At 36.2% G+C, this 21,432-nt stretch overlaps 1 pseudogene; it reads left to right on the forward strand.

Moving 5' to 3' along the window:
• Nucleotides 1-8,043: 8,043 nt before the first annotated feature.
• LOC103295960 (ras-related protein Rab-21-like) overlaps nucleotides 8,044-21,432 on the forward strand; it is a 66,842-nt pseudogene continuing 53,453 nt past the window's right edge.

The raw sequence follows: 21,432 nt of genomic DNA on the forward strand, positions 1-21,432 counted from the left end.
AATATTAGCAATCATCAATATTTAGGCCACTTAGCATATGATTTTTAATTGTTAAAAATATAAAAATAAAGGAAAATGAAACTCCTCAATGACAATTGATCCCCAAGGAATTATTTTTGGAACTTTACAGAAAAGTGAAAATTTTTTTTTTTTTTTTTTTTTTTTTTTTTTTACTTCTGATGCTATTCGAGGCAACAAACACAATATGTGAATGAGAAGCAAGCATAAGGTAAGAAGACAGGAACTAGGCACCAGCTTGAAGGTGACATACTGGAAAGTAATTTTAGTCTGTTGGTGTGTTGTGCCACTCAGGAGATTCCTTTAAACCAACTGTTTCTGCTCAGGGGATATTGCCTTGGAAATTAGAATATAGGTAAAAAAAATTCCACTTTTGTTTCATTTAATCAGGTACATACTATTTTAAAGGCTGCCTATGAAAATATGGGTTGGCATTTTCATGTCTAATTTTAGTTGAAGAAAAATGTGACTGTTTGGTAAAATGTCTATCACATTTAGTAAGTTAATAACCCATGTTTTCTTTATTTACTTGGGTAAACTTTGTGGGGAGTAACTGATATGCCCTGGATCTGAAAATGCTGCCACTGCATGGCCATCTGGCTGATCAGATGGCAGTTTTCCATTTTTATCGGAAAATTAATTTCTCTGGTAGAAAGGACGTGAGTATTGCTAGCAAACCTTCCAAGATAAGATTACCAAATCCTTTTCAGAATTCTTGTGTAATAATGCTCTTGCTTCTATCAATCTCACATTTCTTTTTTTTTTAATTAGAGTAGCTGAAGGTGAATTAATTACTTGGGTAAAAGTATGTCTGACTATAATGGAAGGAAATTATGATCTTTAAAATTCATGGTACAGGGAAATACTAGATTACTCCTGAATATGAATATAAGCTCTGCCGCTTATAATCTATGGCATTGAAAAGAATTTTCTTCCCCTGAATTTTTCACTTTGTTTCTACATACATAGCTCAACCAATCTTATGCAAAGTTGTAAGATAAGGAAACATATCAGAATCTCCTAGCACAGTACAAAGCACTCTTCAAAGGCTTCCTGCCAGCACAGAAGCCATAGCTCAGCCTGCAACTCACTGCGGGTAGGAAATATATCTTCATTGTTATTACTAGCTCTTGGTGGCATAGTGCATATCACAGGGGCTTCATGAATATTTTTTGTAAGAAACAACTGAATAACACAATGACCTGAATTCAACTTTAAATTTAGAAAGTGTTTATATCAATTTTTCTGAGTTAAACTCTAAAACCCATTTAGTAAAATCCTGGTAGATTTTCTATTTTGATATTCCAGAACCTTGAAATCAGAATGGAAAATACATCTGCATCACATCTAGTTCCTGGATGAAAAATACACCTAGGAAATTCTCTATAAATACTTGTGAAATGAATAATTCAATCATTCATTTTGAGGCCTAAATTTGAAAAGCTTGTGGTATAATTCTTGTGAGTTCAATTCTAAATACCTTCTGGTTAAATTAATTGTGAATATTCAGTTTTGATATTCTAGAAATGTAACTATTGAGTGCGATTACACATACTCTTCCAAGTATTTTGCTTTTTATCATGTTTTCAACTTGTACTAATTTTATGTAACAACTTGGTGCTAAACTTTATTTGATAGATATTGCTTTTCCAGTATAATGAAGAATGGCCTCTAAAAATAGAAAGTCAAAAATGCCGAGCTGTTATAAAGATTGCCACTTGCATATTTTGCCACACAGATGTCATGTGTATTAACATATACTATGAGATCTTGCTAAAGTGCATGTACATTTTAACGATAAATATTAGGAAAATGCACTGTGTTGTTTTCACTGATTGGTTAATTCATTTATGTATCATTTTGGAAACTCCCTTTTTACCCAGCTCTACTGTTTCTGCCTAAGCTATGCTGTCTCTTATATTACATCATTAGCAGCCTACTGCTTGGGTCATCTCCTCCAGTGCTGCCCGCCAATAAGGCATTATTCATGCTCTTGTCAGAGCAATCATTCAAAGGCGTATATTATATCTCCTGACTCTCCTACTTGTATCATTTAAAAACAGCCTTTAGGAGGAAAATCTAAATTGTTAGTTTGTGATGCAAAGTCATTCATGATTTGCTTTCTGTTTAACACTCCAACTTCAACTTGTAACACACACAACCCACTGGTATGCCCTGCTCATATGAAATGCTTTGCAGGTCCTTGAGCAGTCTCTTCTTTTCCATTACTCCACACCTGGACACCTGGGCACACATTGTTCCTTAAGTTTAAAAGGCATCATCTTTCCCCTACCTTTCACTATCTGGCCTATGATCATTACTGTTCAAGATGAAGAAGAAACATCACTACTATGGTTTCACAGATACCTCAAGACTGTCTTACCTGCTTATATTTTACTTTCCTTTTTTTTTAAATCTTCACCCGAGGATATTTTTCCATTGATTTTTAGAGAGAGTGGAAGAGAGAGGGTAAGACAGAGAGAAACATCTACGATGTGAGAGAAACACATCGATTGCAAGAGCCCTGACCAGGGCCCGGGCTGGGGAGGAGTCTGTAACCAAGGTACCAGTATGTGCCCTTGACCAGAATCAAACCCAGGACCCTTTGGTCTGCAGGCTGACACTCTATCCACTGAGCCAAACCAGCTAGACCTTTACTTTCTGATAGTGCTCTCTACACATATAGTTACTGAGCACTTTAAATATGGCTAGTGAGGCTGAGAAATCCAACTTATCATTTTATTTGATTTTTTAAATTAATTTCAACTTAAACACACATATCTGAATAGTGGTTACTATTAAGGAAACTTAACTTTTAAAGCAATTGGGTAAATTATACCTTAATAAGCAATATTAAAATGTTAATATTTCTCCCTACCTGATCCCTCTAGAATTTAGAAACTCTTAGTGAATATTATTTACTTTTCATGACAATATGGTTGTTTACGTGAATTCAATGAGAATCTGTTCTCTTTATAACAGGACACAATAGAAATCTGATTTTGTTCACCAAGACTTTTAGTGGCCTGTCATGCAAGTAGGAGACATACATAGACTCTGAATGTCACCATAAAGCTTTAAAGAATTATGATTGATTTTGACTGAGTCCAGTTCTTGACTATTATAAATTAAAAATTCAGTCAACAGAAGGGTGATTACCAGAGGAAAAGAGAGGGAGAAAGAAAAACATCGATGTGAGAGTGGAACATCAATCTGATGCCTCCTGCATACCTCATTACGGGGATCAAGCCCGCAACCCAGGCACGCACCCTGACCTGGAATCAAACCAGCAACCGTTTGGGGCATGAAACCAACTGAGCAACACCTGCCAGGGCTGTCACCATTATTTCCTTCAATATTGTCGCAGTCTTATTCTTTCATTTTCTTAACCATACATGTCATATCTAAGGACTCACATAATATTCCTTCAATGGTATGAATATTAGCTCTTTTTTTATTATCCCATAGAACCCTGAAACTCATCTTTATTTCCCCCAGTGTATTTTTTCCTGTGTGTTTAGATTGAGTAAATTGTATTGATCTGTCCTCTAGTTCACTGGCTATACCATTTTCAATCTCCTTCGATTATTGAACAAGTCCATGACCTCATTATTATTTTAAATTTAATTTGCAGTTCTACAATTTTTATTTTTCTGAAATTTTAATTTTTCTCCAATTTTCAAGCAAATGTGTTAAAACATTTATTTACTTATTTATTTATTTACTTATTTATTTTATCATTACTGGAGAATATTTTTTCAGGAAGGAGGAGGGAAGAGAGAGAGAGAGAGAGAGAGAGAGAGAGAGAGAGATCAATTTGAAAGAGACACATTGATTGGTTGCCTTCTGCACACACCCTGACCCAGGGCAGGGTGCTATCCCGCAACCAAGGTATGTGCCTTTAACTGGAATTGAACTCACAACCCTTCAGTCCTCAGGCTAACACTCTAACCACTTAGCAAAACTGGCCAGGGCTTAAAGCATGTTTTATGTCTGCTTTAAAATCCTTATTACTTGATTTCAACTTCTGACTTACCTTATTGTTAACATATTTTATTGTCCTTTCTCATTCAAGTTGTGATTTGTCTTGTTTTGGGTATAGTTAGTTATTTTCTATTGTATTCATGGTGTTTGTATATTATGTTATGATACTCTTCTTTTTCATCAAGAAGGCCTTTCTGAGATATAGCATGATGATTCGATGGGAGTATATGCTCAGCTTCTCACTGAGATCCCTTTGTGACTCACACTGAGTCACACCACTTCATTGCAGATCCGAGGGGGAGAAGTTAAGACTCCTCAACCCAGTGTGCACCTTCCCTGCAAAAGTAGGCCAACTGGTAGTGCCTCTTTAACTTTTAGTGCATGTATCAGCTCACTACCGCCACTGAACCCTGCTCAAACCAAAGCAGGTCAGGGAGAGTAGTGGAATGCCAAACAATCCATTTCCTACTGAGGCAGGATAGTAAGAAACTAGAAAATTACTGGGTAAGTGGAATGGGGAAACTGAGACAACCTAATTCAACAAGACCAAGCAATTTGAACAACTTACAGCCAGTTAGTGATTCACAAGATTTTATCTTCCCTAAGGACACCAACTGGTTTATACCTCTCCTCCCTAACCAGAGCATGTATAGCTTAAGTCAGGAAGGAGGAGGGAAGAGAGAGAGAGAGAGAGAGAGAGAGAGAGAGAGAGAGAGAGAGAGAAGAGAGAGAGAGAGATCAATTTGAAAGAGACACATTGATTGGTTGCCTCCTGCACACACCCTGACCCAGGTCTGGGAGATAGAGGACAGAGACCAAATTAATTCCATTTGTGCCAGTCAAACGCAAGAATAGATGAAGTCAGGAGAACAAATAAAAACTTGATTAGAGCCAGACAGGCCCAAGTAAAGCTGGCCAAAGAATAATCCCAAATTCCACTATATGCTAAATTTGATGCACCAGCATATTAAAAACCCACCTGGAAAGCAGATGACTATTCTGCTGAAACCCTCCCCCAAGATTCTCACCCACAGGAAAGAGATAAAAACCCTCAAGACAAAGACCCAGGATGGGCTTGGTCTAGAGCAGCAGTCGCCAAACTTTCGGACCTCACAGACCACCAATGGTCCACGGACCACCAGGTGGTGACTGCTGGTCTAGAGCATGCCCATGACCCTTCTTGAACATGAACTTTTAACTTTGCACTAGAATCTAAGGGTCCCCATGAGACTTGCAACTAGGGGAGCAGTGGGCAGCAGCAGCTTGTCCTGAGCTTACCCCTCTGATCCTATATGTTTGTTGGTCATTGTTACGTCTTCTTGCGAGAGGTGTATGTTCAGGACCTCTCTCCATTTTCTAATTGGATTGTTTGTTTGTTTGGTAAAATTTATTGTAACTCTTAGCAAAGTGAAAAGTATGCACATGAAACTTCAGAATTTTTAACAGAGTTCAACCGAAGTCCAGACAGAAATGTTGTTTTACAGGCTCTCAAGAGCCATAAGTGAAAGTTCAGCTAAAATTCAAAAGGAAGATATCTGAATTCCCTTCAGTGTTTTCCCACTAATTGGTTATTTCAAGCCCAGGGAGTTTATAAGATTGACTTAAGGAAAATGAATAGCGATGCTTTGCCACTTATGATTAGTGAAAATAGGCAAGCCAAAGACAAATCTACTTGCTTGAAAGATTTGGGGATTCTGCAAAATCTTTTTAGAACTAATGTTTGTGCAAAGCACGTGTACTGTTATTATCGTCTTAATCAAGTCATGGTTGGTATCAAATGTAATGCCATACACAAATATATTTTTCGTTTCTGTATTTAAACAAATAATATTATTTATAAACCCTTATTTTACATGTGATTAAAAGATAATATATAATGCTTCACAACAGATGACATTTAAGAAAATCTAATCAATTTGAATGGTCTTAAAACTGCACCTGTCCAAATGTCAAATAAAATACATAGGTGTTTAGCTAACATTCCTCATATTCCTTCTAGTCTATAAAAATACAATGAATGTGAGGATGGATTCATTAGAAGGAAGACTTGTAATAAATGGAACACAGTGTAGCCTAATTAGTAAAATTCTTGGAGCAATGCCTGCTTAGTATTAGATGTCCACATCTTGAAAGCCTTATATTTTTCTCAAACAAGTCAGTGCTGCTAAGTCTTTGCCTATAGTTCTGAAAATAATGCAGAATTTTTAAAACTACAGAAAATTTTTCTACCTGAATTGCAGTGTGTCATCCAATTAGGTCAAAGGAAACACATCAAAATTGTATTATTTACAAAAAGGAGCACATTAATTTTTGTTTACATTCCTAAAATAAGTGGAGAAAATAATTATGTGACTTTCTTTAATTTAATAAGAAGATATTTACATAATTGCAGGAAGGTGGCACAGTTGAGTGGCAGCTTTAACTATGACTACAAACAATAAAGGTACCAATATTTTTAAAAAAATATGTTTTTATTGGTTTTAGACAAAGAGGACAGGAAAGTGTGAGAGAGAGAAACATTGATGTGAGAGAGAAACTGATCAATTACCTCCTGCAGGCTTGCGCCACCTACTGGGGATCAAGCCTGCAACCCGGGCAGGAATTGAACCAGCGGCCTTTTGGTGCACAGGACAATGCTAAACCAATTGAGCCTCACCAGCCAGGGCAAAAACCAATATTAAAAATAAATAACAATATACAAAAACATTTTGAGGGAATGTATACTGCAGTTTGGGGCATCTCTCTCGTTTTTTTAAAATGTTTCTTATATGACTGTTACCACTTAACAACATATCCTTTATTCCATGAGTTTGTTTCCATGATGCTGTTATTCAGAAATCTGTTCTCAGTCTTCTCTCACTTTACATTTATTTGTTTTTTATGGTTTCATTGATAACTACATTGGTAGACAGAAAAACAAATAGTCAGATATATAATTAGATAAACAGATAGATAAATGTATTCCATATGTATTTATAAAATGTAGATTTGTAATTACAGTTGCCTCTTAGGAAAATCCTCTAGTCATCTCAAAATTGAAGAAAAATATGTGCTAATGTTATTTCATGTGTCAAAAGCTAAAAAGGCATGTAATTATTATTTATTCATATACTAATTCATATTATACCTTTAGTCCAATAAATGAGTAAGAATCTAAAAATGTTTTGAGAAAAATAATATGAAATTTTTAATATAAGATAAATACCATTTTTCACATTTGCATTGAATTCATGGGAATAGCTTAAATTGTTAGAGAAATATATCATTAAAGCACAATTGAGAATTTGTTCTTTTAAAAAAATATTTGGTATTAATTTAACATATCAAAAATAGACTATATAAGGATACAAACATATTTTACAGAGTTTATTGCTGCCATGGCAAGCAAAATCATCTTCTTATTAAAAGAACTGAATAAAAGAGTAGGTTAAGTAGCTCAGCCTATTATGGAATTGGCCATAAAGCCCTCAGGCTTCTTTTAGTTAAAACCTTGAATTCAGAAAAATATGAAATGTTCCTGGCACAAGATCTAAAAAATACCATGCAAGAATTTTTTGTTAATTTCCTTCATTAGCATTTTCCTATGTTCTAAACAGGACAAGTTTATAAATCATCTATGGGCCCTGTTTTCCTGTCAATGAAGTTTCAGTGCAGTGCAAATGCAGCCTAACCTGCCCCTTATCTCTAATTCTGAAATACTGGTCTGATCTGAAGGAGCGAATGAAGCACCCGGAGCTGCTGGTAGAGTGTTTACTGTTGAAACAGAAGATTTTCCAGGGGGTTGTCATATGAAGCCTTGGAAGTCATTGTGTGGTTTGTCCCAAGTAGTGGACGTGCTCTGTACACCACAACCTCATGGCTATGTTGTTTGGAGAAAACCTGTAAAGATAGAGTCTGTGTAAGGCAAATAAAGCATCTGTTTTCAGAAAGGACTCCATAAAATGCAGCTTTTTTTTTTTTTTTTTCCTTTTTGGTGCCCAGGTAATAGTGTGAGGCAAGTAGAGAAAGGAGAGTTCTTCCCACTTTTATGTGGAAGAGGGCATGGCTCGGCACATGACAGATCAGGGAACAAAAGGACTTTTATCTGAGTCCTTTGCTGTAGAGGAGGGTAAGAGCAGCAGCAAAATACAATCTCAAGTGGCTTCTGGAAGAAGGGAATTCAATGAGGAAAACGAGCAAAAGGACAGAAGAGGATTATGTGTGTGACACACCCTAGAGAGACCGAGAAATATTGTGAAGTGGGGTCATTAAGGAATCTGTATAATAGTCTACCTTATGCAGATAGGATATTGGTTCATTGAAATTTGCCTGTTGCTCTTTAAAAAAAATTATTGATTTCAGAGAGGAAAAGAGAGGGGGAGAGAGATAGAAACCTCAATGATGAGAGAGAGTCATTGATCGGGTGCCTCCTACACGTCCCGTATTGGGGATAGAGCCCACAAACCCCTCATGTACCCTGACCAGGAATGGAACCCTGATCTCCTGGTTGATAGCTTGATGCTCAACCATGGAGCCACACCCACCAAGCTGCCTGCTTGCTCTTAATGTGATGCAGTTTGTACCTCTACATGGAAAATAACAGGTCACACCAGTAGTTAAAATTATGCTCATTAGAAGATATTTCATCAAAGCACTTTCTTCCTTAGTCACATTAAAATCTGATTAAGATATTGAATGCACTACCAATAATGAGAATCACTCCATATTTGCCACCAAACATCCTGAAAGTGGACACATATTGGATCTTCACTCTCTTTTTACATCTATAAAATAAATATGATCACAATGATACCTATTTATGCCATTAACATAATTAGGAACATATGTACAAACTATAGTAATATAGCTTCTTAGAAAAGCTTTTTTGTGAATCTATTAATTTAATTTTTATATAATACATTTATAATATTTCTTTACAAGTTAATGTAAATTTACACCATTCATTCATTTTCTGATTCATTTATTAATAACTAGAGGCTTGGTGCATGAAAATTCGTGCACTCGGAGGGGTCCCTCAGCCCGGCCTGTGCCCTCTCGCAGTCCAGGAGCCCTCAGGGGATATCCACCTACCGGCTTAGGCCTGCTCTCCAGGGGATCAGGCCTAAGCTGGCAGTCAGACATCCCTCTGGCAGCCCGGGGGGAGTGTGCCTAAACTGGCAGTCAGACATCCTTAGTGCTGCCATGGAGGTGGGAAAGGCTCCTGTCACTGCTGCTGGGCTGGCCAGCCATGAGCTGGCTTCTGGCTGAGCGGCACTCCCCCTGTGGAAGCACACTGACCACTAGGGGGCAGCTCCTGCATTGAGTGTCTGCCCCCTGGTGGTCAGTGTGAATCATAGCAACTGGTTGTTCTGATTGTTCTGCCATTAGGGTCAATTTGCATATTACCCTTTTATTATATAGGATTATGAACTGTTTAAAAACTGTGCATCATCAAAAACATACTATCTTATACTGAGAAATCATTGCTACTTATGGCATATGATATTTAATAAGAAATTAAAAGTAAATACACAATAATATTTTGTGCTAACAAATACCATTGAGAAAATACCATCTGCCTTTCCTAATACACTGCCCTTGAAGTACTGAAAAATGATCCTTTCCATTTTTTTTAGATCCAGACCTACTGAGAAACTCTTATAGTGAATACAGCTGACTCAAATATAAAAGATGGATTTGCTGTTGGGAAAATATAAAGTAGAATTTTACAGTAATCAGATGAAGTACAAAGTGGATCAGATTCTGGAAACATTTTTAAATTTGTTCTAAATGTTCTATGTTTTGATTCATTCATTTATCCATTAAAATATTTAGTCAATTAGAATTAAGTATAAGACTGTGAATCATAAGGAAAAAATACTGCAATGAATAGAGAGTAGCATATTAAAATAAAATATGGTGCTGCATTTTTGCTAAAAATTATAAAGCAAAAAGACATAAAATAAAAAGACCTTTCCAAACATGTCAAGGGTAAAATGTAAAAGGACCATAATTCTATTACAAATTTTACTAAGTTAGAATCTATTGAAAATGTTTTTCTGTTATATTTCCTTTTTGAAAACCAACTGCTCCTATTAAAAGGTAGCCAAGGAAGAAAACTACACTCCATCCTCGGCAGCATTTCTGAAAGGACTCTGACAGCTATCAGCAAAGTAAAGGAAAATAAACTGAGCTCACTGAGTCGGTAGCCCCAACTCTAGAGAGGAGAATTGTCATAAAGGCCTATTTTGGGGAAATGCCATTGTTTAAATAGCTGGCTCTGAGGCAGCTTTGAGAGAGCAGTCACAGTCTCCAAGCAAAGCTGTGGAGCTGAGGAGCAATTCCACCCCAGCCATTCTATCAAGCAGACCTGTTAGTGACTCTTCAGCCTCAAAGGCCCAGAGCGTGACTCTGTCAAACGCAGGTCAGAGAACTAGGAGCATGAAGGGAGGCAATGCATCCTTTACTTCCCTACAAATGACATCAGATAGGCAGAGGGGATAAGATTTAATCAGGCAAACTTGGTTAGTGATACTAATAACGCATACTAACAACTTTCAGGAATATGATCTAAATTATATTTTACAAGGCCTGGAAACTGAGATAAAAGTGGAGCATATACTACTTTAAAAATATATAAAATGCAAAATAGCAGTGACCTTATTTATTGAATTTCTGGCAGTATTCTAATATAGGGTCATTAAAGCCCATTACTTTATTAAATCACTTTTAGAGTAAACATTTTTATCGATGAGGAAACTGGTGCTCTGAATTACTCCATATCTTGAATCGTTCAGAGGTCAATTTGGCTCCAATAGTCATCACACTTCACCAAACACAAACCTTCACCAGATGAAAGATGCTGAAAGTGAATATTTAAATGGAAAAAATGAGAATACATTGCAATAAGCCTCCTAGATAAGGGAGACTTGAGGTTATGATGGACTCTGGATTCAATTTGATATTTCCCCTTATTGTTTGGATACATTCCACCCAACTATTTAATTGAAATGTGGAAACACTAAGCCAAGGGTTATTATTGAACACAGAATAATACTTACAGACACAAACATTCATCTGAACATTTCGGATTGTACGATTTTCAATTAGAGTGTAAATTTCTAAGGACAGGCACAGTATCATTCTCATTTGTGGCCTTCCTGGTATCTTTTCTCATATTACGGGAAAAGAAGACTCTTTAGCTCATTGTTTTTCATTATTTTTAGAATAATTAAATAAATAATTTTGGCATCTGTAAAATATCTCACTCCCTTTGTTAGGCTGAAACTCTGGTCATACTAATTCCATCAAAGCAAGTTCTATAAACTCTCAAAGCCTCTGTTTTGACATCTGTAAAATGGAGATAGGAATAAAATCTACATAGAAAGAGTTCATCTGATTGTTAGCTTATACATAAGATTTATTTTTCACACACTAATAAATTAAAAATGATTTATCATCATGTTGTCATCAGTCATCAAGAGTATCCTAGAATTAAATAGAAAAGAGTACCCTAGAATTTTTAGACTTTATGTGCCTATATATCTTCTATTGTGGATGTACCAAATTATCACACCTTGTGGCTCAATACAATACAAAGACATTACCTTATACTTTGCAAGTGAGAAGTACAGAATAGGTTTCACGGAGCTAACCTCCAGTTGTTCACAGAGCAGCATTTTTCTACAGACTCTAGGAGGAGAGTCCTTTTTCTTTCTTCTTCAGCTTCTGAAGGCCTTGGCTCATGACTCCTTCCTCCACCCTCAAAGTTAAAAGCATAGCACCTTCAACTCTCTCAGACCCCAATCCTCCTGCTTTCATCATTCACTTACTAGGACCCCCAGGGATTATATTGTGTTTGTTTTGATAAACCAAGATATTCTTTCTGTTTTAAGATGACTAATTACTCATATTTACCAGGTAAGGTAATATATTTGACAGGGGTAAGGTGACATATTTAAATGTTTGAGAAATTTCAAAGTAGATATCTTTGGGGGTAATGAGTTGATTGTAATGACTACCGTAGTTTCCATGGTGGATTCAATATTGGCTATATTCCTTCTAACTCTGTGTGATACATATTCAACAGTAATGATGAGCTATATTAAGTTCATTACTTCAATGAGGTAATCATGACACCTATTCTGGTGTATTTTAAACAGTGACTAGATATTCTTTAGGATATTTTATTTAAATGTAGGATACTTGGTAAAGCATATAAACCATTTTGACACTTTAATTTTTAACAAATTTAAAAAATCTTTTCTGTTGAGAGTATTATAGATGTCGCCATTTTCCCCACCATTGCCCTCCTCCACCTGGATCCAGCCTCACTCCAGGACTTCACCATCCTATTGGCTGTGTCCATGGGTAACTCATATATGCATGTAAATTCTTTGGTTAATCTCTTTCCACCATCCCTCCCCCTTTCCTCTGAGATTCTTCAATCTGTTCCTTGTTTTCGTGCCTCTGGTTCTATTTTATTTATCAGTTTATTTTGTTCATTAGATTACTTGTTCATTTATTTTGATTTCATCTTAAAGAAGATTCTTCAACATTTCATGTTAGGTGGTGATGAACTCCTTTATTTTTTCTTGTCTGTAAAGCTCTTTATCTGACCTTCAATTCTAAAAGAAAGCTTTGCTGGATAAAGTAATATTGGTTGTAGATCCTTGCTATTCATCACTTTCAATATTTCTGGCCTGCAAAGTTTCTGTTGAGAAATCAGCTGATAGTCATATGAGCACTCCCTTGTAGGTAACTAAATGCTTTTCCCTTGATGCTTTTAAGATTTTCTTTGACTTTAACCTTTGGCATTTTAATTATGATGTGTCTTGGTGTGGGACTTTTTGCATTCAACTTGTTTGAGACTCTGCACTTTCTGGACTTCTAAGTTTATTTCCTTCACCAAGTTTTCTGTCATTATTTTTTCAAATAGGTTTTCAATTTTTTTTGCTCCCTTTCTTCTCCTTATGGTAACCCAATGATGTGAATGTTGGTACACTTGAAATTATCCCAGAGACTCCTTACACTATCTTCCTATTTTTTCATTCTTTTTCTTTTTGCTTTTCTGATTGGGTGTTTTTTGCTTCCTCATATTCCAAATCGTTGATTTGATTCTCAGAAAACTCTACTCTACTCTTGATTCCTTACAAATTATTCTTCATTTTAGTTAATGTATCCTTCATTTCTGACTGGTCCTTTTTCATGTTTTCGATGGTCTCACTAGGTTCCTTGAAATTCTCACTAAGTCCCCTCACATTCTCACTAAGTTCCTTGAGCATCCTTATAACCATTATTTTGAAATCTATATCTAGCAGTTTGCTTGTTTTCATTTCTTTTAGTTCTTTTTCAGGAGGTTTCGTTTGTTCTTTCATTTGTGACATGTTTCATTGTCTCTGCATTTTGGATGCTTCCTTATGTTTGTTTCTATATAATAGATAGAGCTGCTATGTCTCCTGGAGTTGGTAGAGTGGACTTATGTAGTGGGTGTCCTGTGGGGCCAAGTTGCTTAGCCGCTCCAATCACCTGAGCTGGGCACTCTAGGTGTGCCCCTGTGTGGGCTGTGTGCACTATCCTGTTGTAGTTGAGCCTTGATTGTCGTTAGTGTCACTGGAAGGAATTGACCCCCAGGCCAATTGGCTGTGAGGACCAGCTGTGACTAAAGTGGAAGAGATGTTATGCAGGAGACACCCCTTTGGAGCAGGATTTGCTTCAGAGGGGCTTTGGTGCTCACCGAGTCTGCCCCTTGTGTATGTTGCTCATGGATGTGGTAGGGTTGTAGCCTCACGTGGTCTGAAGCTGTCCACAGAGTTCACTGGCTCTGGGGCCTCCTGCGAGGTGCAAAGTCAGCCACTGTCTGTGCGCTGCCTGGGACCATTAGGCAAGAGCTACAGAGTGATCTAAAGATGGCTGCTACTTGTGTTGGGTTTGGAGGTTCCTAGCAGAGACCAAGCTATAAATCTTGGCAAGCTGCTGCTTGTGTGAGGTCTTGGGCCACTCATCAAAAGGTATGAGGCATGCTGAGTCCAGCTGCTACTTCTTTGAGAGATTTTAGGAAAGTCTGAGATAGTACAGGCCATTTATATGGAAAAGCCACTGCGAAACAGCTTGAGTGGAGCTGCAAATTGGGTGGGTTGGTTTCTCAGGGAATCACCAGGGCAGAGAAAACAGTGTGGACCAGGCTTGTGGAAACTTAGATATGGCTGCCAGTCAGCTCTGTGATGAGGGAGGTCTCAGTGTAGGAACAATGACCCCTGCGAGTAGCCCTTTCTAGGAGAAAGCCACCCCCAAGTTCTTGCTCTGATGGCAGACAATACAGTTCCATCCTCTATGTCCCTGGATCCCACAAGCCACTGCCCCAGTGCTGGAGCTCAGAGGGAGTAAGTCTGAGTAAGTCCCTGTGCTGGCCCTTTAAGAGGAACTGCCTGGGACTCCAACAGTGTCTGTGTTTACTCAGCTACACTCACTGCTGTTTTTCAACAGACCCAAGTTATGGAGAATTTTCTTCCAAGCTCTGGAACCCTGGCCTGATGGTTCTGGTGGGGGGCTTGGACCCCTTGCTCCTCATGGGATACCTCTGCAGCCAAGATATCCCTCCCAATTAAAAGTACACCACATGTTCTGCACCTCCACTCCTCCTACCAGTCTTAAGGTGGCTTCTTTAATTCTCTAGTTTTAGGGCTTTCATTCAGCCAGACTTCCAGCAATTCTGAATGATGGTCGCTCTGTATTTTAGTTGTAATTTTGGTATGGTTGTGGGGGGATGTGAGTACTGCTTTTACCTACACCACCATCTTGGTTCCTCTCCATTTTGACACTTTAGAATTGGTAGTTTCCCTAAAGCAACACAAATATTGACGGTTGATTGAATTAATGCATAAGAATAAACTGTTAATGACACCTCTAAACTTAATTTTTCCTGTATCCTGGGGATATATCTGTGAGTGCTACCCTATTATTCAGTAAGAGGAGGTACTTTGTGAATGCCATCAAAATCAATTACTACTTGTCCATTTTGGGGGGCCAATGAGGCAAAGAATTAACCTCCAACAAATTTCAGAAATCATTTACAAGTTGATGGCTAAACCATTTACTGCTGCAGGCGCCAGACCTATGGAGCATTTGCAAAAATGCAAGTTGTAGGGTACAAGTGTCATGACAACATTTAAAAAATATTTGCTTATTTATTCTAAACTTTCAAAGTATTCTGAACTTTAGGACTTACGTTTTAATTTTACTAATAAATAAGTTCCTAAAGCCAAACAAGAGATTCTTATGTTCTCTGAAGCAAACTGAAATTCTCCAGTCACTTAGTTAAATCATTCCAAAATCTACATTAAAGTTAAATGTTAATGGCAAAACCTGAATCCATACTAACATTGCATTAAATTTCTTTGATAATAAGCAGTGAACACTCTTGTAAATTTTTACTTCTATAGATGATGAATTATAGTAAAGAATCAATTGCCTAAGACAAAGAGAAATACATTTCATATCTTAACATTTTTCATGATCCAGTTACCTTTTAAGTTCTAAGATATTGAAGCAGATAATAAAAATATACTAATTGAAGTTTTACTTTGGTAAATCTTTTTAAGGATTTTATCATTTGTTTTGAAATTTTAAATATTAAAAGCAAAATCTAGTGTTTTCTACTCTGACATATTGTGAGCTTGGAAGTCATCACTTCCATTCTCAAAACAAGAAAAATAAACTGAACAGACTGAAAATCAACAGCTCTTCTTAGATCCGTCACAGAATTGAGGCCACATGGCAAACTTCTGCCTCCAAAATAGAAAAATGAGAGACAGGTGGCTATCAGTCCATAACTACCCAGGAATAGCAGCCCAAGAGCAGAAGCCCAAGCTGGAACCAATGTTGGTAAGGAAGACTTTAAATTCTAATTGACAAATGGCTAGAGGCTCAGTGTAGACTAGTGTGATGACAATTAACCAGAGGACTATAGGATACTTCCCCTGCCCTTCACACCTTATCAGCACATCAGTCAGAGTGCTGTATGACAGTGGGATTACAGATTAAAAATTACAATGCTCATACCCTAGTTAATGAGTCTTTAGAAAAATTCATTGACAGCAAGGGTGACAAAAACAAAAACAATACAGAAATGTCATCATCGAATACCACTACAAGAAACCAAACAGTTTAACTTCTAGACAGATACTCTAAAACCTCATGTATGAGACATGAAAATTATAAGAAAGAAAAGGAAATGCTAAAAATCAAAACAATACAACAGAAATAAAAAATATACATTTGATGGGTATATCAGTAAACTGGATATATTAAGGAAATAATCAGTGAGCTAGAAGATATGTTAATAGAAACTTCTAAAACTTAAATGCAAACATATGAAAGAATGAAAAAGAGGGACCAAAATACCCAAGAACAGAGGAACAATTTCAAAGTTTATAATATATTTGTAATGAGAATACCAAAAAGAGAAGGTGATAAAGAAAAATAAGAAACATTTGAAGTAATAATGGCTGAGAATTTTACAAAATTAATGACAGACTACCAAAGCACAGACACAAAAAAATGCTAAGAATAATTAGTTTATTTTCTAGCTATTTTATTGCTCATGTAATTTTATTGCAAGTCCCCTAAGGTAAATATTATTATAACTATTTCAACAAGAAAAATTACTGAACTTAGGTGATGAGCAACTACAAGTAAACTACAACATGGGTGACGTTTTTACCTTCAGCCTCATGCTTATATTTTAAACTGTTGTCAGTGCCTTTATGTGTGTGTTTTTCCAAACTGACCCAAGTCATTTGAGACTCAATGCTTAAAATTTCAGAAAACTAGAGCTATTGAATAATGAGGTTTCTTTTTCCTGCAAGAATTTCCTGGTGTATTTTCTTTACTTAAAATTTGTGAATTTAGGATCTGTTATTTTGTGTGCAGTATCCAAAAATATTATGCATAAAATTCTCCAAATTGCTATTTAATTCCTTCAAGAAATCATTTCAGAGACACAAATTTCAAACAGATCTGCAATGAAATATTAAAGAGAGCTAAATTGTTTATCACTGGAGAATGAAAATGTACATTGTATTATTTGGGGCTCTTAACCTATGGGAATGTAGATTTTGAAGCAAGGAGAAATATTTGAAAATAAGTTTATCCTGGCTACAGATAGGCAATTTAATCACCAAAGCTTCAGTCTATTTGAATGTCTTTGTAAAACTCAAAACATTTCATTTCTTCCATGTGAGGGTATCTTTTCCACTCCTCTATAGGGTAATACATATTTATTTCTATAAAATGTTCCTAGAATAAAAATAGACTATGAATAAAATTACTAAGAAGATGTCTGATATTTATGAGTAAAAGGACACTTAATGGTATAAACATTATCAATATTTCTCTGAAATCTTTATTATGCAGTCTGGTGTACTGCTCAATTGATTCACATTGGCCAGAAAAAGAAAGATAAATTAATGAGGATACAGGTGAAAGTAAATTCATACTAAGTCAGGAAAAAAAAAAAAAAAAAGAATAAATGAAGCATTTGTTGGAATGTTTTCAGACTACTCTGGCAATAATTGAGTGATTCGATGATACTTTACATAGCTACATTTTCAAAAGTCTAAAGATACTTTAATAGTGTTTATCCTATATAATAAAGAGATAATATGCAAATTGACTCTCACACCCTCGCACAAGATGGACACCCCCATGTGGTCAAAGATGGCTGCCACAAGATGGCTGTCAGGGGAGGGCAGTTAGGAGCGACCAGGCCAGTAAGGGAGGGCAGTTAGGGGTGACCAGGCCAGCAGGGGAGGGCAGTTAGGAGTGACCAGGCTGGCAGGGGAGGGGAGTTGGGGAGGACCAGGCCTGCAGGGGAGGGAAGTTGGGGGCAATCGGGCCAGCAGGGGAGCAGTTAGGCATCCATCAGGCTGACAGGGGAGTGATCAGGCTGGCAGGCAGGCGAGCGGTTGGGAGCCAGTAGTCCTGGATTGTGGGATCGGGCCTAAACTGGCAGTCGGACATCCCCAAAGGGGTCCCAGATTGGAGAGGGTGCAGGCTGGGCTGAGGGAACCCCCCCCCCAGTGCATGAATTTTGTGCACCGGGCCTCTAGTTTCTACATAAAATTTACAGATACAATGTTTTCTAATACCACATGGTGAGTTTTTATTTAAGTAATTTAGATATTTAGGTACTTATTATCTGAAGCTTTTATTGCCGAAAGGTGTACCTCAAGACAGGCATTACAAAGAGGTAAATATATTTGGAGGGATGGTTAGTGAAATTTGATATGATAAATATAAACATAAAGTAGAATGATTCTGTATTTACTCAAATATCTACTCCAACACTTGAAATACTAACTTTAAAATCAATAACATACTATGTGTGAATAACTTTCAGGAATGGGGGAGAGAGAGAGATGCAACCTGTGTTGGCACAAGAAAGTCCAAAGTTGAACTGGTAAGATGCTAGAGATCAGGATTTTCCTAAAATGAAATAGAATGACACAAAATAAACATTGCATGGCTTAGAAACATTGGGCCAAAATGACATTATATTATTTGTTTTCTCTGGACCAACAGATGGGAATTTTAATAAAATAATATCCACTAATACAAAAACATTTATACAAAATTTAATGTAATAATGTTCTCCACGTCCATCCATGCTGTTACAAAGAGTAAAATTGTCTTCCTTTTTATGGCTGAGTCGTATTCCATTGTGTAAATGTACCACAGCTTTTTTATCCACTCATCAACTGATGGGCACTTGGGCTGCTTTCAAATCTTGGCTGTTGTAAATAATACTGCTATGAACATAGGAGCACATATGTTCTTTCGAATTAGTGTTTCTGTATTCTTCAGATAAATTCCCAGAAGTGGGATCACTCAGTCATAAGGCAGTTCCATTTTTAATTTTTTGAGATAACTCCATACTTCTTCCCACAGTGGCTGCTCCAATCTGAATTCCCACCAATAGTGCACAAGGATTCCATTTTCTTCACATCCTCACCAACACTTGTTTGTTGATGTATTGATGATTACCATTCTGACAGGTGTAAAGTGTTATCTCATTGTAGTTTTAATTTGCATTTTCTGATGATTAGTGACATTGAGTATCTTTTCATATGTCCATTGGCCATCTGTATGTCCTCTTTGAAGAAGTGACTATTCAGGTCTTTTGCCCTTTTTTTTTTTTTAAATTACATTGTGTTTTTTTTTTTTTGGTGTTGAGTTTTATAAGTTCTTTTTAATTTTTGGATATTAACACTTTGTCAGATGTACCATTGGTGAATATGTTCTCCCATTCAGTGAGTTGTCTTTTCATTTTTGTTGATAGTTTTCCATGCTGTGCAAAAACTCTTTTGTTTTGTGTAGTTCCATTGGTTATTTTTTCTTTTATTTCCCTTGCCCGAGGAGATATATTAGAAAAAAATATTGCTCCAAGAAATGTCCAAGATTTTACTACCTATGTTTTCTTCTATGGCTTTTATGGTTTCAAGTCTAACATTTAAGTCTTTAATCCATTTTGAGTTTATTCTTTTGTGAAGCATAAGCAGGTGGTCTAGTTTTATTATTTTTATGGATCTGTCCAATTTTCCAAACACCATTTATTGAATAAATATAAAATAAACCAGTGAGAGAAAGACAGTACCATATTATTTCATTCATATGTGGAATTTAATGAACAAACTTAACTACCAAGCAAAATAGAGACAGATTCATAAATAGAGAGCAGGCAGACAGCTCTGGTGTGTGTGTGTGTGTGTGTGTGTGTGTGTGTGTGTGTGTGTGTGTGTCAGGGCGGGGGCGGGGTGCGGGTGAGATTCAGGGAGCAGAAGAGGAATTGAGAAAGAAAAAAAGAGGAAGAACTCATGGACTTGGGCAATAGCATAGTTAGTGATTGTGGCAGGGGGTGAAGGTGGAAGAGGGCATAGAGGGGATAAATGCTGATGGATAAAATAAAGTAAATTAAAATAAATTAATGTGATAAGTTTAGAAACAATAGTAAAACAAACTGTCAAGAATGGGGAAAAGATATTTAAAATATGTATTCTTATATAACCTAAAATTGTGCTCTCATCAAATGATATACCTAATGAAGATTATACACACTTAACTTCACATTAAATATTATTTGAATTGTTTTAAAAATATAAGTAAATGAAGTGGCTATATAGCATATCCAAATCCCTTTCATTTGATAGTAATATCATCATTTAATTTGATTCTGTAAAGTGAAACAGATGGCAAATGTAAATTGCTTATCCCAGTACATAACATGTGCAAAAGGTTAATTGAATTGCCAAATTATCAATTCAGAAAACAAATATCCAATACTACCCTCAGAAAATTAGACGTAAGTCAAGGTACTTTTTATTTATAGTTCAACTCAACTAGTGTGGTTACATTAATTACTATAATGATTTTAGCTTTATTAGAAACAAAGATTTAAATGATTAATTTATTTTAAAAATCAAATGTTCTTTGATCTCTTAAAGGAGCATCTTATGCTCATGACATTGCAAATGACATTCAGATATGCTTTTACTCAATATGAGTGCAGAGCAATCTTTAACCAATAATGGTGGCAATTTGTTGATCTGTTCCATGTGCAAAATCCAATACACCAATTTCAAGCCCTGGAAGTTCTCTCAGGCAAAATTTAGCCTGGAAATCATATTGAAGCCATTAAAAATTCTGTGAAGAAAATAGTGATGCTAGCTGGCTCTAGTCTCTGAAAAATATGAAGAAAAAATTGGTGAAAAAAGCCAATCCTGGATCATAAATTTCAACTCTGCAGTCAGTAGGCATCTCACTTGTTACATTTATATATATATATATTTTATCTCTTAATAGTTTTTATCTCCTTATTATTCCTTTATAAATTTCATTGTTGTAACTGTAATTAGCTCCATAAATGGAAATAACCTATATAATTCTCACCTCTATGTGTAAGATTTAAAATATATATATTATTTTAATATATGTGATATATGTGTATGTGGGCATGGGTGGGTCTTTAAGCTTGAAGACTATCTATCCTCAAGTACCTTAATGGAAGATTCAGTGATATAGATGGACACCTAGAAGTGGTTTAAATACATTTCAAATGAATAAATTAATATTTAAGGTTTTAATGTGCAGCACTTTCTAGAATACTTAGCAGCACTAGAGAAAATAATAAATGTCCATGTTAATAAAACTGAATGGAGAATATCTTTCCAGGGTCCATATTCATATTTTGGAATTATTACTGGACATTATACAAATGTCCCTGTTGAACCCCAAAGTTAGACTATCAAACCTCAAACTTAAACTGTTACACAAATGCCTCAGTTGAACCTCAAACCTAAATTAAAATATACTACTTTATTTTTTCAAGTATGCACTAATCATCAGTGTCCTAGAGTTAAATCTCCACTGATGGTTGACTATGGCCTTGACTATGAG

The sequence above is a fragment of the Eptesicus fuscus genome, chromosome 14 (assembly GCF_027574615.1).
Source record: "Eptesicus fuscus isolate TK198812 chromosome 14, DD_ASM_mEF_20220401, whole genome shotgun sequence".
Lineage (NCBI taxonomy): Eukaryota > Metazoa > Chordata > Mammalia > Chiroptera > Vespertilionidae > Eptesicus > Eptesicus fuscus.